Here is a 14811-nt window from a genome sequence, read left to right on the forward strand (position 1 = left end):
AATTAATACCTCAATTAAAGCATTAAATTAATAATGTCTTGTGTATGTTAAAGGGAATATCATATTAAAATATCTGTAAAGTTGGTTGGCGTGTTATTTAAAATAATTTAATTTAAAAATTAATTAATTAATTGATTAATGTTATCAATACATATTATTATTATTAAGTTAATTATGTTTAAGAAAACATATATGTCATATTTTCTATTAAAAAACATGAAAAAACCTAAATGGGAATTTTATTTTTGAATAATAAAACAAAAATTCTAATTAATATTATATTTTAATATACCTATTAAGTTGTAACTTTGAAAACAATATTTACAATAATATATAACTATTAACTACACTTATAACAGTAAAATAAAATAAATAACAGTTTTTCTTAGTCTCAGTACCTTCTCATGCAAAATTTATAGAGCGGTTGAATAAGTATTTACATTTCCATCCAATTATATAATTTCATATGAATATAATAAATAGTTAATAGATTATTGATTCATGTTATTGTTATAGAAACTTTTTACAATAATTATTTACAAATGAGATCACTAAATAATAAATATTAACAGTGCGTACTTGCGTTCTTTACAAACACCTAACAATCAAAACATTTAGGCCTCCCGTCGCCGCGTAACGCGGTATCGTTAAACTTTAACGACTGTTTATTTTAGTATTCACATTACAAAACTGTAGTTCAAACAATTTTAGCAAACTATTATATTATTTATTTATTTTAACAGCATCTAGTAAGATTTTATTTATTAAGTAAAAGTAAACAATGACTTAGCCAAAGGTTTTATAAGATTGAAATTTTGGAATGTGAGTCTTTATATTCAGTTCTATACTTACAACCTAGAATTGCACGAAATGTTGGAGCAGTGCGCTAAGGACCGCTGATGTCACGCTACCGGTAGCGGATGTGGTGGAAGATAACATGGGCGGAGAGCGTGCGCCGCCGCCTGAAGCAACTCAGCTTGATAACGGTGTGCTGCGAGAACATAAGGCGATGGCATAGAAAAGTCTAAGGGTGGCATCGCTTGAACCACCTGCATGGCCAGCATATTAGGGTTGGGCGGCGACGGTGATGCCCGCGGCGGCTCTGGTTCCAACAGAGCCTCTATCGTGAAAGCTCTGCGTGGACGTTCTCTTGGCAATATTGTGACTGTTGCTGTTTCTGCAAGTTCGGCAGGTTCAGGACTTAACTGACATATTGGCGGTGTGTACAAGCCAGCTGTCGGCAACGGAGGAGGCGGCGCTGGAGCCCCAGCTTGCCGCGCTAGGAAAGCTCGGTTGAAACTTGCAAGCGCAGCCAGCTCTGCGTTTAGGTTGTCTTTCTCTCCTTTCTGCAACTTAAACCTCTTGCGACGGCGAAGCAGGGAGCCATTTTCAAACATGTCGAAAGCTTGGGGATGCAAAGTCCAATATGCACCTTTTCCAGGACGATCGGGACGCCGCGGCACTTTCACAAAACAATCATTAAATGAAAGATTGTGTCTTAAAGAGTTTTGCCAGCGTTGAGTGTTGCGACGGTAATATGGAAACCGGTCCATTATAAACCGGTAAATTTCGGACAAGGGCAACATGCGCTCCGGTGAGCTCCAGATCGCCATCGCCGTTAAGGAAATGTACGAATATGGTGGTTTCTGGTCACCGTAAGATTCACGTGAGGGCCGCGGCATTATCACTTGTACCGACGACCGCTTTTAAATAATTTAAAATTTTAAGAATTACAGAAACTACACAGTGCGGGTCACGTCACTTCTATACGAGGTCTGAAAAGGAACTGAGGCGAGGAGAGCTTACTGTTCGGCCCGCCTGCCGGCCGAGGCGCGCAGCGGGCGAGCGGAGTGCCGCTCGGTGATGGCGCTATTGGTCCGCTCCCCAGCCAATGACATGGGTCCAATTTCAGGTATGATGTCGGCTTTCGCTCTACTAACAAGGAATTTAAATTGATATTATGTTTATATTGCCTCCAAATATCTTTTGTGATGACACCGCTTTTTATTTAGCGCATGTAAAATGCGAATGCAATGTTGTAGAAAAAAGATTCAAATTATGCAATGATTATAATATGTTGGGTACAGGCTGTATATGTGTAATATATTAAAGTAAAGATGCTAATAAGAATATAAAACAAAATTTAATGAATTAGTATAATTCTCTACATATTTCTGCCGTTAAAATATATTTTTATTTATTATTGCAATACAGTTCTATTTATTTATTGCAGTATAGTATCTACTGATTTAATATGTGTAAGTCATTGTTTTGAAACAACCTGTTATCTACATTCTTCCTATTATTAGGAAATAGAAGGTAGTAATTTTTGATTGACAAAATCTTCGGAATTCTGGACACAACAATATTAATGGATAAAAACTTACCAACGTAATTCCTATTGACTAATATAATCTTTTCTTATGATTTACTAGGTATAATAAATAATTCGACATAAATAAAAAGCAAAGAATTATATTTGGAAATTACGTAGGAATCCACAGTAGTCACGAAATAAATCTTTTTGAAGACCCAACGGAAAAAGTTAACTATACAAAGGTGTTTGAACTGAAATAAAAACTGAATCATTTTTGTAAGGTAACATTTTCCTTGTCACTATTGTCGACACGATTTCTTAGAAAACATGTAATACCTATAGTTGATTATACCTTAATTTTCAGTTTCGGCGACATGTTTTAATAGAGTTTAAATTCGACAAGCTTCATCCATATTTTTCTATTTTACCTCACCGTTTCCTGGTCTATTAAAAAGCTATGAGTGATGAGCAGAGTGTGAACAAAAAGAGCCTAGATAATTAGTACTAATTCCTCGAAACAAATCTAACAAAAATGATGACTAGAAAGAAGAGAATAGAGAGAGAATAAATATAAAAATAATGAACCTAGAATGTTTTACCACAACAAAATACGCACTCAAAATATATTGAAACTTCACATAAATTATATATAACATTTTATCAATATGCTTACAATAATAAAATGTTTGAGTTAGCATTGTAAATATTTAAGAACCTATAAGGCAAGAAATAAAAACGGTAAATTTGTATTTGCGGTACTTAGTAGGTATCGAACTTGCAGGTGTTATCTAAGAATAAGCTTTTTAAAACCATACAACGTCTAAAAAAATATAAACAGAAATTTAAATTTCTTATTTATTTTATTAAGGAATTTAATTTTAGTTTATAAAACATTTTTTATAGCTGTTTAAGTATGTTATTATTTTACTTTCTATTATACCCATTTATATTTTTGTGACTGAGATATTTATTTTATAAAAATATTAAAAATGGTAAAACAAAGAATTATTAAAACATAGAAATTATATTTCTGTTCTTACCTAGCTGTAGCTATTAAATTTGACCCCGTTCTTATTGCGCAACAAATGAAACTGTTTTACCTAAGGTACAAATAATAAAAGGATTTTTATATAAAATATTATTCTAAAAAACTGTCGTTTTCAGGGCATGTCTAATACTAACTAGATTTTATTTAATTTATTTGCAACAATATTGTTATTATACTAACAATATTTCAGTGTACACCAGATAAGGCAGAGACTCCATAAGTAGAGACTCTATAGGTAAGTCTTAGGTGTATTTTTGTTCTTGTTTTCTATATATAAATGGGACTTGTGCAAATCTAGAGTTGTAAAGGCTGATACAAAATTTCGTATAGTCCTACTCGAATGAATAATCAATCTCCAACCGGACTCTTGTATGTCAAAATAAACAAATGTATAACACAAGCTAATAATCTACTTATCCATTTCGTAATTAATGTGAAGTTAGATAACTTTAAGCGATTTGTTAAAATTTGACATACTTCAATTTACCGTGAGAATTACACACAAGTAGTTAATAATTGTTTGTTAAGCAACACAGCTACCTCTCAGAATAGTTATGTGACCACTCATTACATGCATTTGTAGTTTTAATTACAACAAATGTTATCATTACAAACCCAAATTAATGTGAGAAATATGTCATTATTTTACATAATTGTTAACAACGAAATGATTTAACCACATGGATAACATAAGAGACAATACGTCGGCGGCGTATCTCAAAAATGAAACTAAAATACCCTGAAAAACCGAGCACATAATTGGAAATAATATTTTATCGATACAATATCTCGGCTATTTCCTCTTGGGAAATTGTTAAAGGGAATAAGAGATGGAGTCGTTCGTGTAATAGGTGTCTTAAAGCGAAGTGCTAGGGTTCCATATTGTCAGTTAAACCTGGTGGTATAACGCAGCCATGTTTATCATCATATCATACGGGATAGTGCGTGGTGCGAGCACTGCAAATTCGTCACGGATGCTTATCGAGCGGGCAGTCGATAAAGGCGTGTCGATGTTTTATTATTACAGAGAAGCTCTCGGTAATCATAAATCGAGGAACTGCTCTCGTCGATCACACGGGACTCATTGCCCACTCGATGTTTATCTTCTAAACTTAGTTTATTGAATACATTACAAAGAGAAATTACCGCTTATTACAGTCGTAATTATATACTTAGTTATTAAAAATCAATTCTAGAGTTTAAGAAGAGTTATTGTTTTTTTTAATATTTGGAAATTTTTTTTAAGGATAATAAATGTATGTAAAATGTAATAATGTAAATACCCACTTTAAATGAAAGAAACCAATATCATCTTTTGAAAAAATGTTGTATCTACAAAAAAACCCTATAGGATTTTTCAACAATTGAAGATTTAAAAAGAAAACTTATAGCTTCGTCAGTGGCTTAGGCACGACATTGGTTTGCTTTTATCGTCTAAGATAATTAATTCCGCACAGCGTCTAAGGCGACTTTAAAAAGCTCTCAAGTCGCGTCCATCGTTACTTGCATATTTTTTTTGTCCAAAGTAGGCATTTTTGCGCACCCCGCGACGCCCGAGGGTGATTTATGATAAAAGTTATAAGCGGCATTTTTAATATCAACGAGCCTTTTAAGTCCGGCCCTTTGTAGATGCCGCGGTTTGATAACCTAATTAACAAACGTTATATATCATTGGTCAGCGAGCAAATATGAGGTTGTATTTATTGTGGTGGAAAAACGAAGAGCGGGCCAGTCGTGATAAAGAAGAACAAGGGTGTAACTGTAAACACGACTGGTTGTGAGTTCGATTCCTACTCGAGGAAATTAAATATTTAATATTTGCATTTTTTCGCTCTGGTAACGAGGCAAAACGCGACGTTCAATTCCACGACTCAACATACAATGCCTACAGAATTATTAGGGAGCGTAGTGTTATGACACTCCGCTCCCCCCTTTTCACCGAAACCGCTGCTTGCGTGAAACTGGGAAAAAAAGCTACATGGCATGTAATATGTTCAAGTCATTTAATTACTGTTATCTTTCATCCGCAAATTAGTGTAAGTATAATTTCATAATGTAACATTATTATTATCGGAATTTAAAAGTCAATATTAAGTACATTTTGTTTCACAAGTTTCATCTTTCTTTTTCCAAAACCGAATATTTTCAAATGGAATTTCTTACACCTTGTAGAAACAAAAAATACCTCATTAGTGGGCAATAAGTTTCAGATAAATAAAATAGAAACTACCCGTAATGTGAGTTTCGCGTTTTTCCCAAATGATATACAGCAATGCGAGAATACTAGAACTTTATACACCATAATTCTAGATCTAGACATATTGAAGTACCTACAAGATAACAAGACGCGTGAGATAAAGTACTGATCTCGCTCCGTCCACGTGACGAATCACGTAACAGCTTGTTATTTGTAAGCTCAACTAGCTGTATTATCTTATACGTCTTTCATCCAATTTCTTCTGATAATATGTATTAGATATTGAACCTAAATTTCTAAGTAATATAAGTTATATTCGAATGAAAACTCAGGTATTTATCCCCTTGTAGGCGCATAAGACCACGTTAAATAGATTCAGATTTCCAGTATTAAATTACGTTCGATCGAAGCGTAAAGGATTTTTGATTTAACATGAACTTTTTTTGTTTTATTTATAAATTGGTCTATGTGAAGCTTCTTTTAATATACTATACTTAGGTATATAAGTTTTTTAAGAAAATATGACAAAAAATAGTATTAAAATAAAAAAAATTTTAAGAATTACTTATTTTCCAACATTGGCAGATTTTTTTTTCAACATTGAGAAAAACAGAGACAACACACCAAGGGAACTAGTGTCATATTCCGATCCCCATTTTCAGCCGAATTCACCAGAATTTGACACCATAGCAAAGAAGTCAAAATATTAAATATTTCATTAAATCGAACCCACAACCTGGCTGACTGGCCTCGGAATAAATATTCATTATTAAAAATAAACATTTTCTATTACGAAATAAAAAAAAACATCAACAAACTAACATATTATACAGTAAATAGCTTTTCCTATGAAATAGTGTTGACGTGCCTAACAAAGTTGATGCTAATTCAAACATCGAACAAAACCATACAAAAGAACACTTGCAACTTCGTGAGCAAAGTGCATCAAAATGTTAGTTTTCCTTTAGGTTGTGCAAACTAAGTCACGTCAGGGCGTAGCAATCACTGTAGGTCCGTCTGTAAAACTATATACAAAATACAATTAAAGCTTATTCATTGCGGGATTTATATGAATATTCTAAAATTAGTTTATAACAAAACTGCAATGTATACTAAATAGCGGTTAAAGTCGAAGATTAGTTAGTATAAACATGGATCGAGTCGGTGTTGTCGGAAACGGAAGCGCCAGCTACGCTAGTAATGAATTTGCGAGGGCGGCCGTCCTATGAAAATAAATTGCCGTGTAGTTTTCTTGTTTTGATTTTCAAGCTTTATTTTGACTTGTTTTAGGGCAATAGGGAATGGAATATAGATTTTTCACACTAAATTATATTGACTAATATATTTCAGTTAACAACTAATCCATACCTATATTATAAGTTCGAAAGTAACTCTGTCTGTCTGTCTTTTACGCAATCAGGGCCAAACCGCTAATTTAATTGTGATAAAATATTCATATAGAGATACTTGAGGGTCTCGGGATGAACATAGGATACTTTTTTTTCTCATATTTGTAATATTATCGATATATACCAATATATTAAAATACTTATTAATTTGACATGCAATTTAATCCGCCATGTTAATAACAACCGTCGCTATACGACCGTTGCTAAGCAACGATTTGCAAAGTTTGTTGTTAGAAAATGTCACCCAAAATGAGCTTGCTTAACGCATCTCTCTATTGAAAACTGAAAATAATTTCATAAATATTCGTATAGTTCAAGCGGGCGTAGCCGCGTTCGGGTCCACTAGTACCTATATAAAAACGAAGTATGTAAAGATTTTTAATTTTTCAAATTACAATGGATGATTTATTCATATACTTAAATAAAAATTCTAAATTTACTTTAAGCCTCATTAAATCGTTAGAGTTCCATCTGACGTCATGCGTAACACGCGAATAAATAAGCAAAATTACTAACCAGAATGTAATTACAAAATACATCCTTTAAATTTATGCACTGGAAATTTATGATTTGAATTGGCACTTAGTTCTGCTTCCGAGATTTCGTAGATGCGATCCGACGAGATAAACGCAATTTCATTAACGAAAAGTCAATAAACTTTAAACAAAACAAATTAAGCAAATTAATGGCAGAAGTTGTCGGTGTGGTATTAATTAAATTAATTCGACATCAAACACACCGGCTTGAGGCTTTAGATCCGTCTTCAGTAATTTACGTTATATATACTAAAGAAATATCTATATATCCGCTAATAGCCTTTGCTACTTTATTATATTATTCATAAAATTCTTAATTAAAAACAACATTTTTATCGTAGATACGTCTATTACCTATAATTATCCAATTTAGCAAACCTGAGACTACCTAGATATCTACATGCCTAGACATAGGCATGTAACTATTATTATAAACCTTTTAGCGGTTCAAGAAGTTCGATCATAAATAGGAATCGTAAATCAGAATATAACAAACATAAAAAGATTCTTTTTTAAAACTTTATATATATATGTAGGTACAATGGAATTAACTAAGAATTGTACAATACATGACATAACCTTAGAGCCCAGTCACTCTGACCGCAGTTACAGGTTTATATTTCCATTTCTTCGCTCTGGTACTGAGACAAAGCGTGGCGTTGAGTTCTGCCACTTAACACGCAATGCCTCCAGAATACGGCACAAAGTGGGGAACGGAGTGTCTTAACACTAGTTTCCATCTGCCTACTCTGCTGTGTGGGATACAGCGTGAAGCTGATTTAGTTTATACAGTAGGTAGGTACCTACTCAATATTACTAAAAATATCATTTTGTCATAATGGTACTTCAATTAAGTATGAAACAATACCTACATTATATTACAAACACCATAAAACAATATCAAATTGGATTAATAGATAGAGCCGCTGTCTTAAAGGGAGGTAATAGTAGAAATTCAATTTGTACGAGTAACCACAAAAATGAGCTGGCCTCAGAAAGCAGTAGGTACGTAAGGGTGGGGAGATCGCTATCTATAATAACGGACAATTACTTATCTAAATAAAATAATAAATACTTACTAGTAAAACACAAGTTTTCGTTGTATTCACTTTTTTTACTTTGAGCATTATTATATTATATTTTACTTGGACCGTAGAGAAGGAATCTTTATTAGATCATCTCAGGTCAGTCGTAGCCAAGACACAAAGTGCGACTGTAAACACAACAGCTGCTGCAGCAAGCTGATAAAAAAATACAAACTCTAATATAAAAATGATATTTATATTTCTTCAAAGGTTCTAAAACTCCAGCTAATTATAAAAATATTATACATACACGAATTATTATCAAAATAATGAAATTGCATAATAAATATAGTTATAATTTACATAAAAATTATAATCGACAATCTCAGAGCACATCCCTACGAGAATAACAATTATTATTGCTATGATTATAGCGGCGCTCGTCTAATAATTCACTCTACCTCTAAACTCTGTAATTACGCCGGAACCAGCCCGACTCACTGTTAGATAAATCGTACCTTTACGCCACGAACAAACTTACCCTGCGTAATAGTAGACTTTACTTAACTAAATTAACATTTATTTACATTTTATTTATAATTATTTAACTAGAGCTTAAATGTAATTATAAATACTAGACAAGACTAGATTATATTAATAGCACTTTGGTTTACATTATCAAGAACACTAAGATGAACGCATGAAAACTTTAAAAGACATACCTAATATTAAGATTTATGTAGAACATCATTAATTCTATTGTAGAAATTATAAGTTATAGGTTTTATTTCAAAATTTTATTCAACTAGACGAAGCTGTTGCTTATTAAATCAGCTTCACGCTGTATCCCGCACACAGCAGGGTAGGCAGAGTGTTAAGTGTTAAGACACTTCTTTCCCCATTTCTCGTTGAATTCTGGAACATTGTGTGCTGAGTGGCAGAATTCAACGCCGCGCTTTGCCTCGACACCAGAGCGAAAAAATGTAAATTTAAATCAATATTGTTGCTATTGTTTATTATTAAACTTTAATATCAATATAATATTTTAAAAGATAGGCACAATCAATAAGATTATATATAAATTGATACTTTAATTGAATCAAATATATTTTGGACACCAACATAATAAAGGCCTTCATAGATTCACGGCGCAGTAGGGCGGCAACTGACTGTTACTGGGGGGGATTCGATCCCTACTTAGAGGAATGAATTAATTATTTTAATTTTTCCGCACTGGAAAGACTAATCGCGGCAGTGGTAAAGCGTGAAGCTTAAAAAACAAGAAATATTGTAGATACAATGTTATTACTAAAGAGCTTAAGATTAATATGAGTTAGTTGAGTAAAACATTAGTGTCTAATCGTCCGTAGCGTTACAGATTATATTTCGTAGTAACATGCAACGTTGTCATAGTTTTTTTCTTCTCTATAATAAGGAGAAAGTATCTCAAACATTTTCATTCAGGTGTAGTAGAAGAAAAAGATTAATATAATAATTTTATTTTTTATTTATTCCTTTCTGTATAAATATTTTATTTAATAATAAAAATATTTATATAAAATAAATTATCTCTTATAAGAAAAAATAACAAACTTACTATATTTTAATTTCAAAAATAGCTCATAGATAAGTTTATTCATATACATATATTTTCAAAAGCATGTAGCACGTAGGTACTAACCTATATATTTTCAGACGGTTGCGGTTAAGAAGTTCGGCGGTCACAAATTACAAGCCTCCGTTTGCTCTAATTCCACGACCCAAACAACTCTAGCCTGTAATCACACCAATTGAGTTGTATTGTATTTTTCTACTTCTCTACCACTCTAGCCTAGCAGCTGTCGAGACTAATAACCCAGCTAATATGCCACCTAATTAAATATTCTTTAGCAAATGTAAATATTTATTACGTTACTAAACTTTGATATAATAAGAAAAAGACTTATCAGAACTGCTATTGTCAACATTTTTTTATTAACAAAAAAAAACAGCTAAATCTTAAATATAAATTTTAATTAATAATTTCCTCGAGTGGCAATCAAACCCACAACCAGTCCCGTTTAGTCACACTTTGTGCTCCTGCGCCATGGCTGGCCTCATCTTTTTATCCACCTTTATTAAATTAAAATTAAAATTAAAATTTACTGTTCAATTTTTACTACAATAGATATATAAACCGTATAATATTAGTAGGTACTGTTACTCGAGTAAATTGTAAAGGCTATTTATACAACTAAACAAGTTTGCGTATCAAATCACAGTGATGGATGCCCACCGCGCGGTGGTTAAAAGATAAATTAACGTAAATTTAATGTTGCTACTCTACAAAAGATATACAAAAAATCCTATTAGGCGGTCGAACGCTTCCAAACATTAAACAAAAACAGCCGATATCCATATAAACGCCAGCGCCCGAACTAATAATTACCGTACGTTATAAAGGGTGAAATAAAGCGCATTCCAAACTAACGGGGGAGCCCCGACCAGCTATGAGCGAGGCATTCGGTAGTGCATGTCATAGGTCTTGTCTAAACTCATCAATCTTAGTACCATTTAATTTTGAAATAGAATATGCGGCGAGGCGAAGGCGGTGCCCATGAAAAGGCGAAGCGAAACAAAACCCCGGCACACAATGAGCGGGCGAACGATGCCACGTAAATGGAAAACGGAGCGACGCCTTTGTCGATTCACAAAAGAAAGGCAATCATTCGACACGAATAAATATCTTCGAATAATGGAGCCACGCTTCCTATAGTGAAATGTCTTATGTATCAGAATTATTGCTTATATTTCAATACACTCGCCCGCCTAAATGTTTTGTAGGTAGATACTTACTTCCGCAATTTGTTAACATTAGCTTTGATTTATTACGCGCCTGTGTACTATCTTTTTATAGTTTGTTCGATCGTTGCACATATTAGAAAGTTGTAATTAATTATCACGCTAAAAATAAAAGTGTTACAATATGAATATCCTTCCCTTATTTCTAGGGATTTTTTAAAAATTATGATACCTATTTATACAATAATGTGTTAAATATAATTTCGTATACTACATTCATAAATCTTAAAAAAAAAATTCTTAAAGGGAGGATTAAATACTAATAGGTATTTATATATAATTTGATAACTATTTTTTTTTCTTTTTTTTACTACACACCGTATCCCACACATAGCAAGGTAGGCGGTGTGATCCTGGGAACCTAGTGTTAAGACACTCCGTTCCCATTAAGACACAGACAGACAGAGACCAATCGTCGTCACAAAGGTGGGAGAGTACACGGGAGAGTAGATTTGATTCCCACTCGATGAAATGAAAATATTATATAAAATATATAATAATTTCATTTACCTCGCTCAAATAAAGAGAAAGGCGCGGCGTTGAGTTCCGCCTCTTAGCATTTATACCTCTTCCAAATTCTTCGGAAAGTAGAGATAAATACTTAAATAGGATAAACACAATACTATAAGTTTTAATATTGTATACGTCCCTCCTTTTCTAACGTAGCGGTAGATATTTTCCACTTAGTTTCCGAAACTAATAGCTTTAATTACAGGCGGAGTAGCGACTAGCGAGGCCGCGGCGGAACAAGGCGCACGGCCCTCGATAAATCAATTTAATTTAATTCAATTTGAGCCCAGTTCCTCTAGCCGTCGTGCACGCTACGCAGCCCTAGCCCTATAGACCCTTAAGACCAAACTTCAGAACCAAAATTGCTAATCCGTTGGGAAATATGACAATGTCGTAATAAAATTGTAATTTGTTAATAATATTTATGGTAGCAAGAGGTAGTTCATAGAGGTATATCTCTATCTGTTCCCATAATATAAAGTAATTACAATTTTATATTCTTGATATAATGTTAAAGGGAAATTAATTACGGTAAATATTTGAGGTACCTAAGTGATGTTTGTTGTAAGGAAATAAAATCTACTTAATAAAAAAATATATATTTAAGGATATATATTAAATGATGCAAGCAGAAACAATTATAATTAATTATTTACTTGTAACTGGTAGTGTATAATTATAATTCTGAATTAAAAAAGTATTTTAGAAGAGGGACATTGTTAAATCATAGCTGATTCTGTATTTATTTTCCTAGATTTCTCACCATGAAACCACGTCACCACCACCTCATTTCTCTTATTTGTCTTTACGTACAAAAATATGTGCAAAAAATTACGTATTTCAAAGTTTTCGTTCTAAATACTTCTTCACTTAGTATTTTCTTAGAAACACAACATTCAGCTTTCAATACACACAAAAAATCTCAATATTTAATTCAATTTTCTTTCATTAAAACGAATTTGTTCTACCATATCGATTGAGATAGAGCTGAAGCCAGTACGTGTATAAAACCATCTTGCAGACAATTTAAGTCGATGTAGGTACTGGTAAGTTTTTTAGGTGTTTGTACTAAATGTTTAGGTGTATGTTTTGTGTTCTTAGGCTCTATGGCAACAATGCGGCCGCGTACGACACGAGGCCGTGGTGCTGCCGGTGCCGACCACACAGCGCGCGCCAGTCACGTCCCCAATGAGATCGGTGCCGCGATGACACCCTTGAAATGTTTTTAATGGCGTGATTTATAGAGCAAATTAAACATTTGACTTGCCGTGAATTTGATGCTGAGTGGATCCGTCACGCACGGACGTCGAGCCGAGCGGTGCCAGCGCGGTGGGTACTGTCGCGTGCGCAGTAACGTCAATTGATGTTTCTAAGTTATTAGTAACTTTCATATTTATATGTGTATAGACTTTTATTGTTTATATGGGTATAAAAGAAGTTGTTTTGTTATTTACCTAATAAAATATATTTTTCAAAGCAAACGGTTACAGGCGTATTCTAACCTAACCTTGAAGGCTAGTGTGAAATCAATTTTTGTTTTCAATATTTGTACATAACTTCAAGATATATTACAGAAGTCACCAATATTTTTAAATTATATTTCAGATAATTTAAGTAGAGCTAGTAACAAATCAAATTATACTAAGACACAGGTAATATTATTTGTTTGGGGAAGAGAGACTATAACTTTAGGACGTATTTAAGATAACTTTTTTGTAGGTTCACATTGTATCCAAGCGTAAAAGTAGAGGTAACCTAGTGACCTAGTGTAAGACACTCCGTTCTCATTGAGACATTTCTGTTCCCCATTTTCCACTGAATTCCGCTATCATACCCAATATCTCCAATATTGGGTGTGATAGCGGAACTTAACACCGCAATTACGCAATATAACATTCATACTAATCATTTATTTCATAAAACATTATCAAAACTATATTTTAAGACGTTTATTGAAAATTAAAAAAAATAGTAGCTACCTACAAATAAAGTAACTCTAAATTATATTATAAACCACTATACAAATTGTAAGTGCCTGTACTCACAGATCAGCGGCGGACATCTGATTAATACCCGCTACCGTGCTAAGGTTTTTGTCGCGGCCACGTCGCGCGTGTCCGTGAGAACCGACTTGTGGAAATATCTAAAACATACTTACTTGTGTGTTTCTTCTTTACAAAGAAAATACATTAGAAGATATTTCTAATTTTAAACATCGTTTATTTATACTGAATATCTAGTTTCAATATGTATAATGTCATTAAAATTATTATACCTTAAGTGCGTTATAACTTATTAGTCTACTAGGTATATTTAAATTTTAACGTTGTACATAAGTACCAACAATTCAGCACAAATTATCACAAGATCTGCCTACCCTTAGATAATGATTATAATGACATGAATAATTTAATTAGGTAGGTAGGTACTTAGCTTGTGGGTTCGACTTCCCAGGGAGAATAAATTATTTTCATTCACTCTGATAAGCCAATTCTCCGAGATGAGTTCCGTCACTAACACGCAATGTGTAGAAAATTAGACGGAAATTGGAGAACGGAGTATCATATCACTCTCTACTCTGCCTACCCTCCATTATGCAAGATACAGCGTTAAGATAAAAAATGTAATTGGTAATTTTTACAAAAAATTGTACTTAAATATATTTTTTTAAAATAACATTAAATTTCGTTAAAAAATATAGATTGTCCGGATCGGTCTTATATTATATGTAGGTATGTATCTAATAATTGAAATGTCTTCTTATATCTATTCCAATTCATTTTTTATATCTTTTATACATGCTAGTTGAACGTAATTTACTTCGCCAACGTCACGTAGCATGGAGATGACATTTCTCGTTCTTGAAATGCCGTAAGTACTTAGATCATTTGATCATTTGATTTCCTTGCGCGCCGTTTAGACGCTTGC

The 14811-nt window shown here is 33.0% G+C and overlaps 1 pseudogene; it reads right to left on the minus strand.

Moving 5' to 3' along the window:
- Positions 1-297: 297 nt before the first annotated feature.
- Positions 298-1767, minus strand: LOC146535525 (fork head domain-containing protein FD4 pseudogene; annotated as a pseudogene).
- Between the last annotated feature and the right edge of the window lie 13044 nt (positions 1768-14811).

This window comes from Heliconius melpomene, chromosome 10 (assembly GCF_056956725.1).
Source record: "Heliconius melpomene rosina isolate 202511_hmr_F chromosome 10, ASM5695672v1, whole genome shotgun sequence".
NCBI lineage: Eukaryota > Metazoa > Arthropoda > Insecta > Lepidoptera > Nymphalidae > Heliconius > Heliconius melpomene.